This window comes from Stegostoma tigrinum, chromosome 5 (genome assembly GCF_030684315.1).
Source record: "Stegostoma tigrinum isolate sSteTig4 chromosome 5, sSteTig4.hap1, whole genome shotgun sequence".
Lineage (NCBI taxonomy): Eukaryota > Metazoa > Chordata > Chondrichthyes > Orectolobiformes > Stegostomatidae > Stegostoma > Stegostoma tigrinum.
In genome coordinates, this window is record NC_081358.1 from 110,711,649 (window position 1) to 110,726,192 (window position 14,544).

The window sequence follows — 14,544 nt, forward strand, 5'->3', positions numbered from 1 at the left end:
GCGGTTAAGGATGGACAATAAATACTGGCCCTTTGAATGAATTAGTAACACAATATCTTCAGAGAAGATTGGTTTGAACGTCCTTAACCTTAAAGGAAAGTTAGACACTTTCTGTAATTCTAATATTTGTTCAAACTAAACTGTAATGTTCATCCATCATAACACTTGTGTTTTACTAGTTTCAATTCTAGTATTAATTTTTCATTGCGGTAAACTTGGAACAGTGATTTTATTTGACTTAGGCAATGGCCTGTCCTCGTGTTAGTTTTGTTTGAGCTCAATATCAAATGAGTTCCTGAATAAATTTATATAATTAATGAGAATACGAGCTACATATATTCTCTTTTAATCCGCAACATTGTTGCAAGGTAGGCTTCATTTTGAAAGTCATTTGAGTTGTAAAGAAAAGTAAAAGTATTGGAAAACAGTAGAGCATTAACTTTATCTGAAAACACATTGCTGGAGAAATACAGCAGCTCTTGCAGCATCTATGGTGAGAAAACACAGTTAGTGTTTTGGAGCTTTGTTTTATTAACTTTATTCAGACCAGCTCGAGAACTCAAACCAACAGTTCTCAAAAGAGCTAGCAGGAACTGCAGATGTTGGAGAATCTGAGATAACAAGGTGTAGAGCTGGATGAACACAGCAGGCCAAGCAGCATCAGAGGAGCAGAAAGGCTGACATTTTGGACCTAGACCCTTCCTCAGAAATTTCTGAAGAAGGGTCTGTGCCCAAAACGTCAGCTTTCCTGCTCCCCTGATGCTGCTTGGCCTGCTGTGTTCATCCAGCTCTACACCTTGTTATCTCAGTTCTCAAAAGATGTCTGTGATAATGGGAACTGCAGATGCTGGAGAATCCAAGATAACAAAGTGTGGAGCTGGATGAACACAGCAGGCCAAGCAGCATCTCGGGAGCACAAAAGCTGACGTTTCGGGCCTAGGCCCTTCAACAGAGAGCTCTCTGATGTAGGGCCTAGGCCCGAAACGTCAGCTTTTGTGCTCCTGAGATGCTGCTTGGCCTGCTGTGTTCATCCAGCTCCACACTTTGTTATCTCAAAAGATGTATGTTTACTTCTAACTGAATTAAGCTGAGTAAGTATTTACCAATGTACTGTTGTGTTTATGTAAGTCGTTTATCAGTTGTGCCTCAGGGTTCAAGTGCTGTGGAAACTACTGTTTTTTTAGTTAAGGATGGATTTCAAAATAACTGGAATACGAATGCCCATTTGGTCTTAATTCCTTTGTTGAAAATTGGCAAGTCCAAAACCCATGTACTGGCTTGTAGATTTCGAGCTAAGAGATTGAGCTACCTTAGTGCCCAGTAGTAATATATATTTACATTTCATTGGGTATGGTGCTATCCCTAGAGGCACCCACAGTAACTGCATCTTTAATTATAATGACAATCTCTAGAGACGGCAGCCTTCAATCAGTTTAGTGAAATGCGCATTTGTTTCCTATTGATATAATTGTAAATTGGCACTGTAATGTCATTCCTCGCAAAGTATAACGCATGCGTTGGCAGAGAGTTGTTCCTGTTGTGGTTTGGAACCATCTGATGATTTTGATGCATGTTTATGCTTTACGACACGCACTTTTAGTGTCCTTATGCAATGTATCTAATCTTCTGCAAAATGTCAAAAATTCCATAGCCTGGGTTCTAGGTTTTTTTAAACAAAAGCTCCACTGCTTTGGAGTGAAAGATGAAAGGAATCTTTCTAATATGTAATCCTATGCTTATTTTTTTTCTCTTGTTTAGCCTCTTGCATTAATGAGAAGAAAGTACCTAACAGTTTGTGCTTGCAAAGAAGCCAGAATGCAGTTTTATGGAAAAAGAAGTAAAGCTGTGTCCAAGATTTGCTGAGGTGAACTGATCTTTTATTAGAGCTAGGAAATGCCCATTTACAAGCAATTAATGAGGTAGCTATTAGCATATTGTCTCTTTACATATCCCAGTGAATTTGAAATTATCGGAGGCTGGAAAACACTGCAAGCCAAGCAGCATCTGGAGGAAAGGAACAGTCAACATTTTGGATATACCCTTGTTTAGGACTCTTATTGGGACCTCCAACATGTCACTTTATCACAGTTAAGTAAGATTCAGTAATTATGTTTTCTTCAAAGGGCTGTCTCATGGACAATGCATTAAGTATTGCCTTCGTATTTTCATCTCGTTATTGACAGGAGTCTGCTTGTTTTAATGCAATTCCTTACACAATTTTGGAGATGTTAATTTGACACTTAGTTGCTTTCTTCTTTCAACCAGGCCTAACACTTTGATTATCACAAATCGGTTTCTTTGGTTTCATGCTCCCATGTCAAGAAAGGGAATTCCAAAAATTGTAATGGCATGAGAGTTTTGGTTCAACCGCAGCCCTTTTAGTAGTGTAATAGGTGTCCTTTCTGGTGTTGGAAAGTTGAGCTATGCTGCTGAACACAGACTTGTTATAAAGAAATGACCTGAATATTAACTTACTGTTGGTGAGCCTATCTGCTGGTTTAGATATTATGAGGTACTTATCAGTGAAATCCACGTAAATTGATTCAGCTCCTTTTCTTTCTGCTGTATAGTCTTACAGACCCAGCAAATATTGGCTTGTACATCAACATTGACAGATGTCCTGCTTCAGATTATTTACAATTCCATAAATGTTTACATGTTGTTGCCTAATGCATTGCATGCAACCTGGAGATTGGGCCTATGCTTGTGGTTTGAAGTGAAAAAAACACTTTCCTGTGATGCAGAAATCATTGTACAAATTGTAAAGATTTTGCAATATACAGAATGAGTCTGAGTCTGACAAGCAACTATTGTGAAGCACTGACGAGACCTTTTATGGAGTGAACATATCCTCATTCATCGAACTAACCCTGTCAAGAGATTTAAATCAAATGAATTAAATGCTTCCATTTATAAGGATCAATACCCAGCAGACTGGAAGGAAATTTTCAGGACTATAAGGATAAAGGAGGCAGCTTGGGACTAGTTGATGTTTTTTGCAGGTAACCAGTGTGATCAAGATGAGTGGAATGGTCTCCTGTGCTTATAACCATTCTAAGAATCTGTTTCTAATTTGAGAAAAGGATGACTTGTACTTAAGTAGCGTTGTTTGCTGTGCCAAGATTTTCCAAGATGCTTTTACAGCTAATAACATAAAATTTGACAACCCTTCAAATGTAATATTAGAAACACAGCAAGACTCCATCAATAGTGATGTGATAGTGTCCACACAATTTTTTTAGTGATGTTCGTTGAGGTGTATATAGTTTGTCAATACAGAGCTAACTCCCCTGTCCTTCTCAAGTAATAATGTGTAATCTTTCAGCAACTTTAGGGGGCAGTTGGATGCCTCCGTTCACTTATAACAGTGTACACTTCTGTGCGCTTGGATTACGTGTTCAGTGTTTGGAGTTGTACAACCTTCAGCCAGTAGGCAAGAGTGCTACCCATTGAACCATGAGAGAGACATCAGTTGACTGAAACAAGCTGACTTTTAAATGAATTTATTAGAATTGACTCAAGGACATATGACATTAATAAATATTTCAGGTTTGTTGTTTCTAAAGCAGTCAGAAATAATAGGAATGCTACGAAATTGTTGCTGGAAAATAGAGGTGTGATCTCTTAACAGATTTTACACCCAATTGAATGTTAAAATGGCCTAATCGGAGTCACTGTTTCTGAAATAGTTTGCATACCAACTCAGCGAGTGTTTAATTGTTTCTACTTTGTTTGTAAAAGACACTCGTCAGATTTTCCATTGAAGTAGAAAATAGCATTTATTGCACTGGCCATTGAAATAACACAATTGGGGGCGGCACGGTGGCTCAGTGGTTAGCACTGCAGCCTCACAGCACCAGGGACCCGGGTTCGATTCCAGCCTCGAGTGACTGTCTGTCTGTGTGGAGTGTGCACATTCTCCCCTTGTCTGCGTGGGTTTCCTCCGGGTGCTCTGGTTTCCTCCCACGGTCCAAAGATGTGCAGGCTAGGTGGATTGGCCGTGCTAAATTGCCCGTAGTGCTCAGGGGTGTGTGGGTTATAGGGGGGTGGGTCTGGGTGGGATGCTTCAAGTGGCGGTGTGGACTTGTTGAGCCGAAGGACCAGTTACCACACTGTCGGGAATCTAATCTAATCTAAACAATTAATAAGAAGGCTTTAATGCCCTGATATATGCATTCACTGGATTCAAAAATGTGTTCTTTTGCAAGAGAGACTGTAGGTTGAACTGTTTCAATCCCAAAATAAAATCAAGCATCTATATGGAACGTATAGATTGAAAGCTTGGATTTTTCAGGCTGGCATTGGTGTTCTTCGTTGATTTTGTGTTGAAGTTATTTAAATTGCTGATGGATAATCTTTTGTCTTTCTCCTCTGGAGTCAGCAGCTGATAATGCTGCCCTCTGGGTTCATCTGAGTTGAGAGGAAGAGTACTCATTTGCAGAACGGCCACAAAAATAGAGAGTTCTGTTCTCACCGTTAGCCACACGTTGGCTTTCTGGTCCCACTGACCTTGGAAAAGCAGTGTGTTCAAACATAGACGATTAACTTGCTGATTGTGGAATTTTTGGCTGGTTACCAATTATAGTCACAGCAAGCTGAAGAGCCCTCATTTGTGGACCGTTGTTTGAAGTGATTAGATGAAATGGCTAGTAGAATTACTTTTTGATCAACTGGGAATTTTTTAATCCAAAGTGATTTAGTATAACAGCCTGGTCTGCAAGCACCTGAATAGACAGCCTCTGGAATTAAAACTGGTGGTCATGTTGATTTGTCATTTGTTTAAAAAAAAACTCATTGCCTGGTTTGACTTACATGTGGCTCTCAGCAATGTGATTGGCTCTCTTAGACCATTTTGGAAGGAAGTCGATATTCGGTCAATTAAAAGACAACTAGGGAGGGGCAACAAATATCAGCCTTGCTACTAACACCTAAATTCCATAAAAGAATATTTTTAGGAAATTTACAGCTGGATATTTTGAGAATGGTTCAGAAGTTTGATTCTTGTATAAGTTACCTCTCTTGCCTTTCAAATTCCATCACCAGATTTTAATACCAGAGCCTTTATTAAAATGATTTTATAAAGGGGAAAAAAAACCCTGATTTTTTTTTAAATGGTCATGGCAATCAGTTGCCCATGAGTAAACCAGGATTTGCAAGTGAAATAAACAAATGTTGTCTGAACTGAAATTAACATTATCAAAAGATTTTGAAAACCCTCAAGGGGTGAAGGCCATAAATAAGAACAGGGGTAGGCCATTCAGCCCTTCAAGCCAGCACCACCGTTCAGGAGGATCATGGCCGATAGGACATTCCTCATAGATAATGGGAACTGCAGATGCTGGAGAATCCAAGATAATAAAGTGTGAGGCTGGATGAACACAGCAGGCCAAGCAGCATCTCAGGAGCACAAAAGTTGACGTTTCGGGCCTAGACCCTTCATCAGAGAGGGGGATGGGGTGAGGGTTCTGGAATAAATAGGGAGAGAGGGGGAGGCGGACCGAAGATGGAGAGAAAAGAAGATAGGTGGAGAGAGTGTAGGTGGGGAGGTAAGGAGGGGATAGGTCAGTCCAGGGAAGACGGACAGGTCAAGGAGGTGGGATGAGGTTAGGTAGATGGGGGTGCGGCTTGGGGTGGGAGGAAGGGATGGGTGAGAGGAAGAACAGGTTAGGGAGGCAGAGACAGGTTGGACTGGTTTTGGGATGCAGTGGGTGGAGGGGAAGAGCTGGGCTGATTGTGTGGTGAATTGGGGGGAGGGGACGAACTGGGCTGGTTTAGGGACGCAGTTGGGGAAGGGGAGATTTTGAAACTGGTGAAGTCCACGTTGATACCATTAGGCTGCAGGGTTCCCAGGCGGAATATGAGTTGCTGTTCCTGCAACCTTCGGGTGGCATCATTGTGGCACTGCAGGAGGCCCATGATGGACATGTCATCTAAAGAATGGGAGGGGGAGTGGAAATGGTTAGCGACTGGGAGGTGCGGTTGTTTATTGCGAACTGAGCGGAGGTGTTCTGCAAAGCGGTCTCCAAGCCTCCGCTTGGTTTCCCCAATGTAGAGGAAGCCACACCGGGTACAGTGGATGCAGTATCCCACATTGGCAGATGTGCAGTTGAACCTCTGCTTAATGTGGAATGTCATCTTGGGGCCTGGGATAGGGGTGAGGGAGGAGGTATGGGGGCAAGTGTAGCATTTCCTGCCGTTGCGCGGAAGGACATTCCTCATGGCCACTGTCCTCCCCTTTCACTATAACTCTGTTTCTTGACCATTAAGGGAATCAATCTTCTAAGCCTTAAATGCACACAAGGCCTCTGTTTTGTGGTAAGGCATTCCAAAGACATTTAATCCTCTTGAAGAAATTCCTGGCCTCTCTTTATTTTGAGACAATGCTATCTGGTCATAAACTCTCCCATGAGGGCAAACATCTAAAATAGGTGCCTGAGTACAAAGGACCTTGATCTGTCAAGCCTTTTAAGAATCCTATTGCTTTAATGAGATCACCTCTCATTCTTCTAAATCCCAAAGACCAGAGTCCTGACTTATTTCGTGTTTACTTACTGGACGTTTTTTCTATACGGAGGAGCATCCTAGTAAATTTTCTCTAGCTGCCTCCAATGAAATAATCCCTTCCCTTTAATAAAGGTACTTGTACAGTTGCAGTAAGCCTTCCTTGCTCTTATAATCTAAACTCTTTGAAATAAGGGCCAACACTGTGTTAGCCTTTCTGAATACATGCTACACCTGTGTGCTAGCTTTTTGTTTTATGTGCAAATACCTTCAAGTGCTGTTGTGCTGCAGCTTTCCTCTATTTAAATAATACTCCTTTTTTGCTGTTATGCAAAATGAACAGCTTCACACTTTCCCAAACTGTTCTCCATTTACCAACTTTTTAGGTTAAGTGGACTATCAATATCTCTGTGCAAACTATTTGTATACTTTTCAGTACTTGCCTTTCAACCTCTCTTTGTCAACTGTAGATTTGCCTACAGTGGTTTACTTCTTTCAAGTCAAATATATTTAAACAGTTATGGTCCCAGCACTTATCCTTGTGAAACCCCACTGGTTGCAGGTTGCCCACTTGAAAAATAAATCCTTAACCCCCACTTGTTTCTTGCTGAATTTGGCCAATTTTCAACCCATGTAAATGGGCTTCCTCCCACACTATAGGCTCTACTGAGAACCTTTTGTAACCTACCTTTCAAACACCTTCTGGAAGTACAACTATAACGTATCTACTCGGTCCCTTCACCTACTGGGAATCAGTCAGGGAAGAAGACCTTTTAGACCTATGTTGATCTGCCTCTCTATGATAACTTTGACACACCGATTAAAAGACGCTGCCTATGATTAACAAGTTGGAAAACAGACTCCGATGTCAGAATATATGAACTGTTTTATTCCAGGGAGTTGCTTTTGGCGAAGCAAGGGATTTGCAGCCGGAATGAACTGGAGAATTGCATTCTTGTTCTCCTAAATTAAATGAGAATTGAAATGTTTACTACTGCTCAAGATACAAGATATTACTTAACCATGATCTCAGGACATAAAAGTTGAAGGTAGATTAGTAAACGTTGTCTGCGCGGACTGCAGCAAAGCGTTTGACAAGGTTCCGTGTGATAGACTGGTTAGTAAGGTCAGATCACATGAGAGTCCAGGGGATCTGGCCAGTTGGATACAACGTTTGCTTGTAGGAGACAAGGTCGACTGGAGGCCTGTGCGTATGTGTGGTGCCACAGGGTTCGGTGCAGGGCCCCGTCCACTGTTGTTCATCACGTATAAATGATTTAGATGTGAATATTGGAGGTAAAATTAATAAGTTTACAGATGACACCAAAATAGGTGGTGCGTGGAAAGTGAAAGAGATTATCACAGTGAATGACTCCAGCATTGCTCGTTGTTAGAGTAAAGTGTGGAGCTGGAGGAGCGCAATGGGCCAGGCAGCATCAGAGGAACGGGAAAGTTGACATTTTGGGTTGGGACCCTTCTTCAGAAATGGATTTGATGGGCCAATTAAACTCTGTCTGCAACTCCTCGGCCATTTGGCCCATCTGATGAGTATGTTTAATGAAGATAAATGTGAGATGTTGCGTTTTGGTAAGACAAACCAAGGCAGAACTTAGATGAGATAACAAGGCGTAGAGCTGAATGAACACAGCAGGTCAAGCAGCATCAGACGAGTGAGAAGGCTGATGTTTCGGGCCTAGACCTTTCTTCAGCAATTAACTTGGACAGCTAATTTAGACCCCTGAGGAAGGTTGTTGGACAAGGGGACCTAGGGTTACAGGTGCATAGTGCTTTGAAAGTGGAGTTGCAGGTAGTCAGGGTGGTGAAGAAGGCATTTGGTGCACCTTCCTTGTTTTAACTGATGGCATATTGGAGTTAGGATATCATGTGCCTATGCAGGCCATTGGTGAGGCCACTTTAAGAATACCACATAAAATTCTGGTTGCCCGTCTATAGGAAAGATATGGTTAAACTTGCGAGGGTGCAGCAAAGACTTGCAAGGATGTTACCAGGACTGAAGAGTTTGTTTAAACGGAGAAGTTGTGTAGGCTGGGACGTTTTTTCCCTGTTGTCAGAGGCTGAGGGGGAACCTTTATGTAAAATCATGAGGGGCATGCATAGAGTGAATAGCCAAGGTCTTTTCTTCCGGGGTGGGGGAGTCCAAAACTAGAGGGCATAGTTTGAAGGTGAGAGGGGAAAAATTTTAAAATGACTTGAGGGATAACTTTCTCATGTGCAGGGAGGTGCACAATGGAATGCGCTGCCAGAGGAAGTGGTGGAGGCTGGTACAGTTACAACATTTAAAGGGCAACTAGATGGGTTTCTGAATAGGAAGGGTTTAGTGGGATATGGGCCAAATGCTGGCAAATATGATAAGATCAGTTGAGAATGTCAGGTAGTTGTGGACTAGTTGGATCGAAGGGTCTGTTTCTGTGCTGTATAACTCTAACTCTATAAACCCCACGTGTGTACCTGTGCTTATCCTTATACTGATTTTTATATTCCAATATTGGCAAATAAGGTCTAGGCAAAATGTGGGGCAAATCACTGCAGAAACCAGCAAGAAAAGTTAAGAGTCAACAAGGCTGAGGTAGTTCTGAGCCTTTTTCATTTAATGTACTAAATGGGATTAATTCTCCTCTTATTCTTCCATAGCCGCAACAACAACTCCATTCAAGTGCTTAAATATGGTTTGCACAAAAGTTATCCATGAGAGAGGATCCGTGAAGGAATGTCCAATAATGGCCTAATGGAAATGTTAAAGCAAAATGTGATTTAGATTGGATGGTAAACGCTGCACATTTCTAGAAGAATGCTTTGGTAATGTCGATAATCGAGTTGAGGGAAAACTGTCTTAAATGATACAAAGTACAGTCCCTGAAGGGAAAACACACCAGAATTAGATCTCTGAAACTGACATCCATTTAAAAGGTAAATCTACTATATTGCATCAGTTAAAAACTAGTGCGCTGAAGGAGGAAAAAGTGCACTCCACATTGGCAATTTATAATTCAACTAATGTGACATTGGATAGCTTTTTGTGGAAGACGTGGCAGAAAATTGTCATAGCTCCGGATAGTGCAGCAGTTGAGGTCTAAGAAACCATTACCTCCTGGGATTCTGAAGCCAAAAAATCTGGAAAGGTGGGGTCAGCCCGTCTGGCCATATTGCAACCAAAGGCACAGGTAGGAAAAGGGAAGTCAACCTGCAGTAGGGCTTTGGGGTTCTAAGTGGAAATTTGGAGAACAGAATCCCAAAACAAGTATTACTCCCAAGGAGTACAGAAACCGGAGGATAAGGAAAGTGAATGTGCAGCTGGAATGCTGGTGTAAAAGTGAGGGATTTAGATTCTTTGAACAGTGGGACCAGAGGGAGAGGTGTAGTGTACATAAATTACAGTTTGAATCGAGCTGGGTCTAAACACTTTGGTGTTACTGGAGAAAGTTTAAATTGATTCAGCAGAGATGTAACAACCAGAAGGTAGATGTCAGCAAGGAACTCAAACATGCACACTTTTTTTGTTTGCAAAATATACTTTGTTCATAAATTATAACAAGTATGTTTCAAAACAGCTCCAAATGGACACTACAAGAAAATACAATAAAAGGTACACAAATACTGCGAGGATAGCTAATACTAGACTATATTTAGTTAATAGGTGGCAGCAGCAAGGGAAGGGTAAACTGAATGTTATTGTTCATGTATGACAATGCACAGACTACAGTGAATATGATTGCATGACAGATACAGATTGTCAAACAGGGAACTCCTTTCTTTAGTGCTAACTTGTTGTTAAATAAGCATTCAGGAGATGTAGGGAAGAAGGAAAAGAGGATTGGTAGTATTGGTGAAGGAGAGTATTGAAGTGCTGTAGAAAGATAATACTATAGAAACGTGGAAAAACAGGGGCAAGATGGACATTTGGCCCATCAAGCCCACTCTGTCATTCAACAGGACTATGGTTGATTCTTCATCATAATGCCATATTCCCACTCTCTCTCCATACCGCTTGACCCCTTTAGAAATCCATTTCTTTAAACCTATTCAGTGACCTACTCAGAGGTCACATGACACGAGGGTTTAGTCCAACACGTTTATTTGAAATCTCTCAAGCATTTGGAGTGCTGCTCCTTCATCGGGTGCAGAGCACACAAACCCACGGTTTATAGGCCGAGAGATCAAGGACAGAAAGATCAAAAGATCATACAGCTGGTGTGAGTGGAGTGTCAGATGATAAGTACCTGCAGGTGACCAAGAGTTTCAGACGGTCAATAAAGTGTCGTCAGCTGAATAACCAGCGAACAGATGACCTGTAATCTGATTGACGCAGCGAGATAATTACAAGAAATTAAAAATAAGGTGGTGCTGGAGACAAATTAAATGACTAGAATGATATGATGGGTAGAAGAGTTGCATGCCGAATGTCTAACCAAAGTAGTAATAAATCCAAAACTGTACAAACTAATTAAGGTAGAGAGATCATAACAATTTATCAAGGTGATGCTGTCAAAACAGGGCAGTAAGGAATATTTTACAGATACGGAACAGTGTGGTGGGGTCACGTGTGGTACGACATTCCAGTCATTTAGTTTGTCTCCAGGATCACCTTACTTTTAATTTCTTGTAGTTATCTCTCTGCTTCACTTAACCAGATTATTGGTCATCCCTTCACGGGTTATTCAGCTGTTGACACTTAACTCACTGCCTAAAATTTTTGGTCACCTGCAGAGACTTATCATCTGACACCAGTTGTATGATGTTTTGATCTCTCTGCCTGTAAACTGGGTCTGTGTGCTCTGCTGTCTATATCTGCGTGTGAAGAAGCGGCTGCACTCCGAAAGCTTGTGTAATTTCAAATAAACCTGTTGGACTTCTAACCTGGCATCATGCGATTTCTGACTTTGTCCAACGCCGGCAGTCCACATCATATTCAGTGATGTGGTCTCTGTTGCCTTTATAAAATCTTGCAGCATGGCAAAAGAGCCTTCAGTACAGCCAGCCCATTGCTAAACATAATCCCAAACCAAACTAGTCCCACCTGCCTGCTCGGGGCCCATTATCTCTCCAGACCTTTCCTGTTCTTGTATCCAAATGTCTTCTAAATGTTGTGTCCAAATCCTGCACTTTCTCAAGAAGTTTATTCCACATGTGAACCATTCTGTGTAAAAAAAAAAAAAAAAATAAAATTGCCTCATGCCTTTTTAAAATTATCTCTCACCTTTGAGATGTGCCCCCTAATTTTGAAATCCTCCTTCCAAGGGAAAAGACAACTACCATTAACTCTCATTAGGTCACCTCTCAACCTCCGACACTCCAGTGGGAAAAAGTCCTAGCCTGTCCAATCTTTCTTTGACTCAAACCTGGCAACATCCTGTTAAATCTCTTCTGAACCCCTTCCAGCTTAATAACATCCTTCCCATAACTGTGTGATCAGATCTGGACATGGAATTCCAGAAGAGGCCTCACCGTTTTCCTGTACAACCTCAATATGACTTCCCAACTCCTTCATTCAAAAGGACTGAGCAATGAAGGCGAGCATGCCAAATGTCTTTTCAAGTAATTTGTGACGCAAATGTTGAAGAATTGTCTACCTGCACTCCTGGGTCTGTGTTCTACAATGCTATCAAGGTCCTACCGAGATCTCTCTGCTATTCTACACTACTAAGAATCTTACCATTAGCCTTGTACTTTGCCTTCTGGTTCCTCCTACCAAAGTGCATCATCTCACATTGGTCTGCATTAAACTCCATTTGCCACCTCTCAGCCCAGCTGTGCAGCTTATCTATGTCTCTCTGCAACCTACAGCATTCTTCGTCACTATCCACAACTCCACCGACCTTAGTGACGACTGCAAATTTACTAACCCATCCTTCTACGCCCTCATCCAGGTCATTTATAAAAATGATGAACAGCAGTGGACCCAACACTGACCCTTGCGAGTTCAATCTGGATAAATGCAAGGTATTGCATTTTGCTGCACCAAACAAGGTAGAACTTTTATTGTGTACAGTTCTGGTCACTGCGTTATAAGAAGGATGTGGAAGCTTGGGAAAGGGTGCAGAGGAGATTTACTAGGATGTTGCCTGGGATGGAGGGAAGGTCTTACGAGGAAAGGTTGAGGGACTTGAAGCTGTTTTCATTAGCGAGAAGAAGGTTGAGAGGTGACTGAATTGAAACGTATAAAATAATCAGAGGGTTAGATAGGGTGGATAGGGAGAGCCTTTTTCCTATGATGGTGACGGCAAGCACGAGGGGGCATAGCTTTAAATTGAGGGGTGAAAGATATAGGACAGATGCCAGAGGTAGTTTCTTTACCCAGAGAGTAGTAAGGGAATGGAACGCTTTGCCTGCAACGGTAGTAGATTCACCAACTTTAGGTACATTTAAGTCGTCATTGGATAAGCATATGGACGTACATGGAATAGTGTAGGTTAGATGGGCTTGAGATCGGTATGACAGGTCGGCACAACATCGAGGGCCGAAGGGCCTGTACTATGCTGTTATGTTCTATGTTCTACGTGAACTCCATTTGCTATTTTTCAGCCCCTTGACCCATTTGATCAAACTTGCTTTGTTTTCTTAGTCGCCAAAGAAGGTTTCCTCTGCCACCAATATTGGAAAGTGTGACCAATTGAAACATGTCCCTGCATTCAATCTATCTAGCCCTGCCAGAGTTTGATGTATTTCAATGAGATCTCCTCTGATTTAGTCAAACGTCAGTGAATGCAGACCTGTTTGTCTTGCAAGGAAAAATTGGGTCAGTCTTGCATCTCAGGAGTCAACCTGGTGAACCTTAACTGAACTGTCTGAATGGCAAGTACATATTCTCTTAGGTAGAGAAACCAAAAATTACACAGTATTGCAAGTGTGGTTTCATCAAGGCCTTGCTTTGCTTCAGCCAGATATCCTTGTTCTTGTCCTCAAAAACCCTTTTCAAAGCTGACTAGTGTATACCATTTGCCTTTTTAATTGCTTGCAGCATACCCTTATGTTTATTTTCAGTGACTGAATGGCTCACAGCGACATTCACATCCTTTTGTACTTCAGTTCCATTTATCACCATTTAATTAATATTCTCCTATTCTGATTTTCTTACTGAAGTTATACTGCTTCTACCATGCACTTGCCCTCACACTCAACTTGACTAAATTGCCTAGAAACCTCCTTACACAACACTACAAGATATAGGGAACACATGTAGGGTATTTATCCCATTGAGCCTGCTCTGTCATTCAATGAAATAATAGCTGCTCAAACTCACTTACCTGCCTTCTCCCTACAACCCTAGATTCCCTTGCTGACTAAACATCTGGCTATCTCCATCATGAATGTACTTATGATCCAGCCTCGACAGCCCTCCATGGTAAAGAATTTCACAGATTCAATACCCTTTTGAGAGAAAAGTAAATTCATTCTTGCTGTCATTGGGCCGGCCTCACTGAGATTATGCAGAGATAGTAAGAACTGCAAATGCTGGAGTCAGAGATAACACATTCATTCAGAAAATCAAGAAGGATCCTGACCCAAAATGTCGACTTTCTTGCTCTCTGATGCTACCTAGCCTGCTGTTTTCCTCCAGCTCCACGCTGTTATCTGTGCGATTTATGCAATCTGGTCCTACACTCTCCAAAAAAAAACTTATCTGCCATTTACCCTGTCAAACGATGTTTAAAAGAAAATTTTGCACACTTCTCATTGTTCTGAAATCTGCTGAGTACAGAGCAAGCCTACTCAACCCATCCTCATAAGACAATCCCTCCATATCTGGGATTAACCCAGTGAAATACTTCTAGATTGTTTCCGACGACAGTATATCTTTCCCGAGATAAAGGGATCAAATCTTCACAATGGTCTAAATATGTTTTAAGCCAGTGCTATGTCTTATTTTACCAAGACTTCCCTCTTTGTAAACTCCATTGTCTTCCGTACTGCTTTGCTGACCTTGGATGTTAGCTATTTGTGATTCATGATTCATGAAAGAGGACTCCCAAATGCCTATGTGTGGTAGCTTTTTGAAGTCTTTTTCCAGTTAAATAACATTCAGCT

At 41.6% G+C, this 14,544-nt stretch overlaps 1 protein-coding gene across 10 annotated transcripts in view; it reads left to right on the forward strand.

The window, feature by feature from the left end:
* LOC125451436 (protein tyrosine phosphatase type IVA 3-like) overlaps positions 1–14,544 on the forward strand; it is a 140,146-nt gene that overhangs the window by 12,924 nt on the left and 112,678 nt on the right. Inside the window, exon 1 of one of the 10 annotated variants that reach the window (XM_048528504.2) lies at positions 1,897–2,092. The exons of 8 other annotated variants lie outside the window; for them this stretch is intronic. The gene's annotated coding sequence lies outside the window, so the exon portion shown is untranslated. Of the gene's footprint in view, positions 1–1,896; positions 2,093–14,544 lie in introns of those variants that run through there. One more of the 10 variants, XM_048528501.2, reaches the window with a different exon arrangement.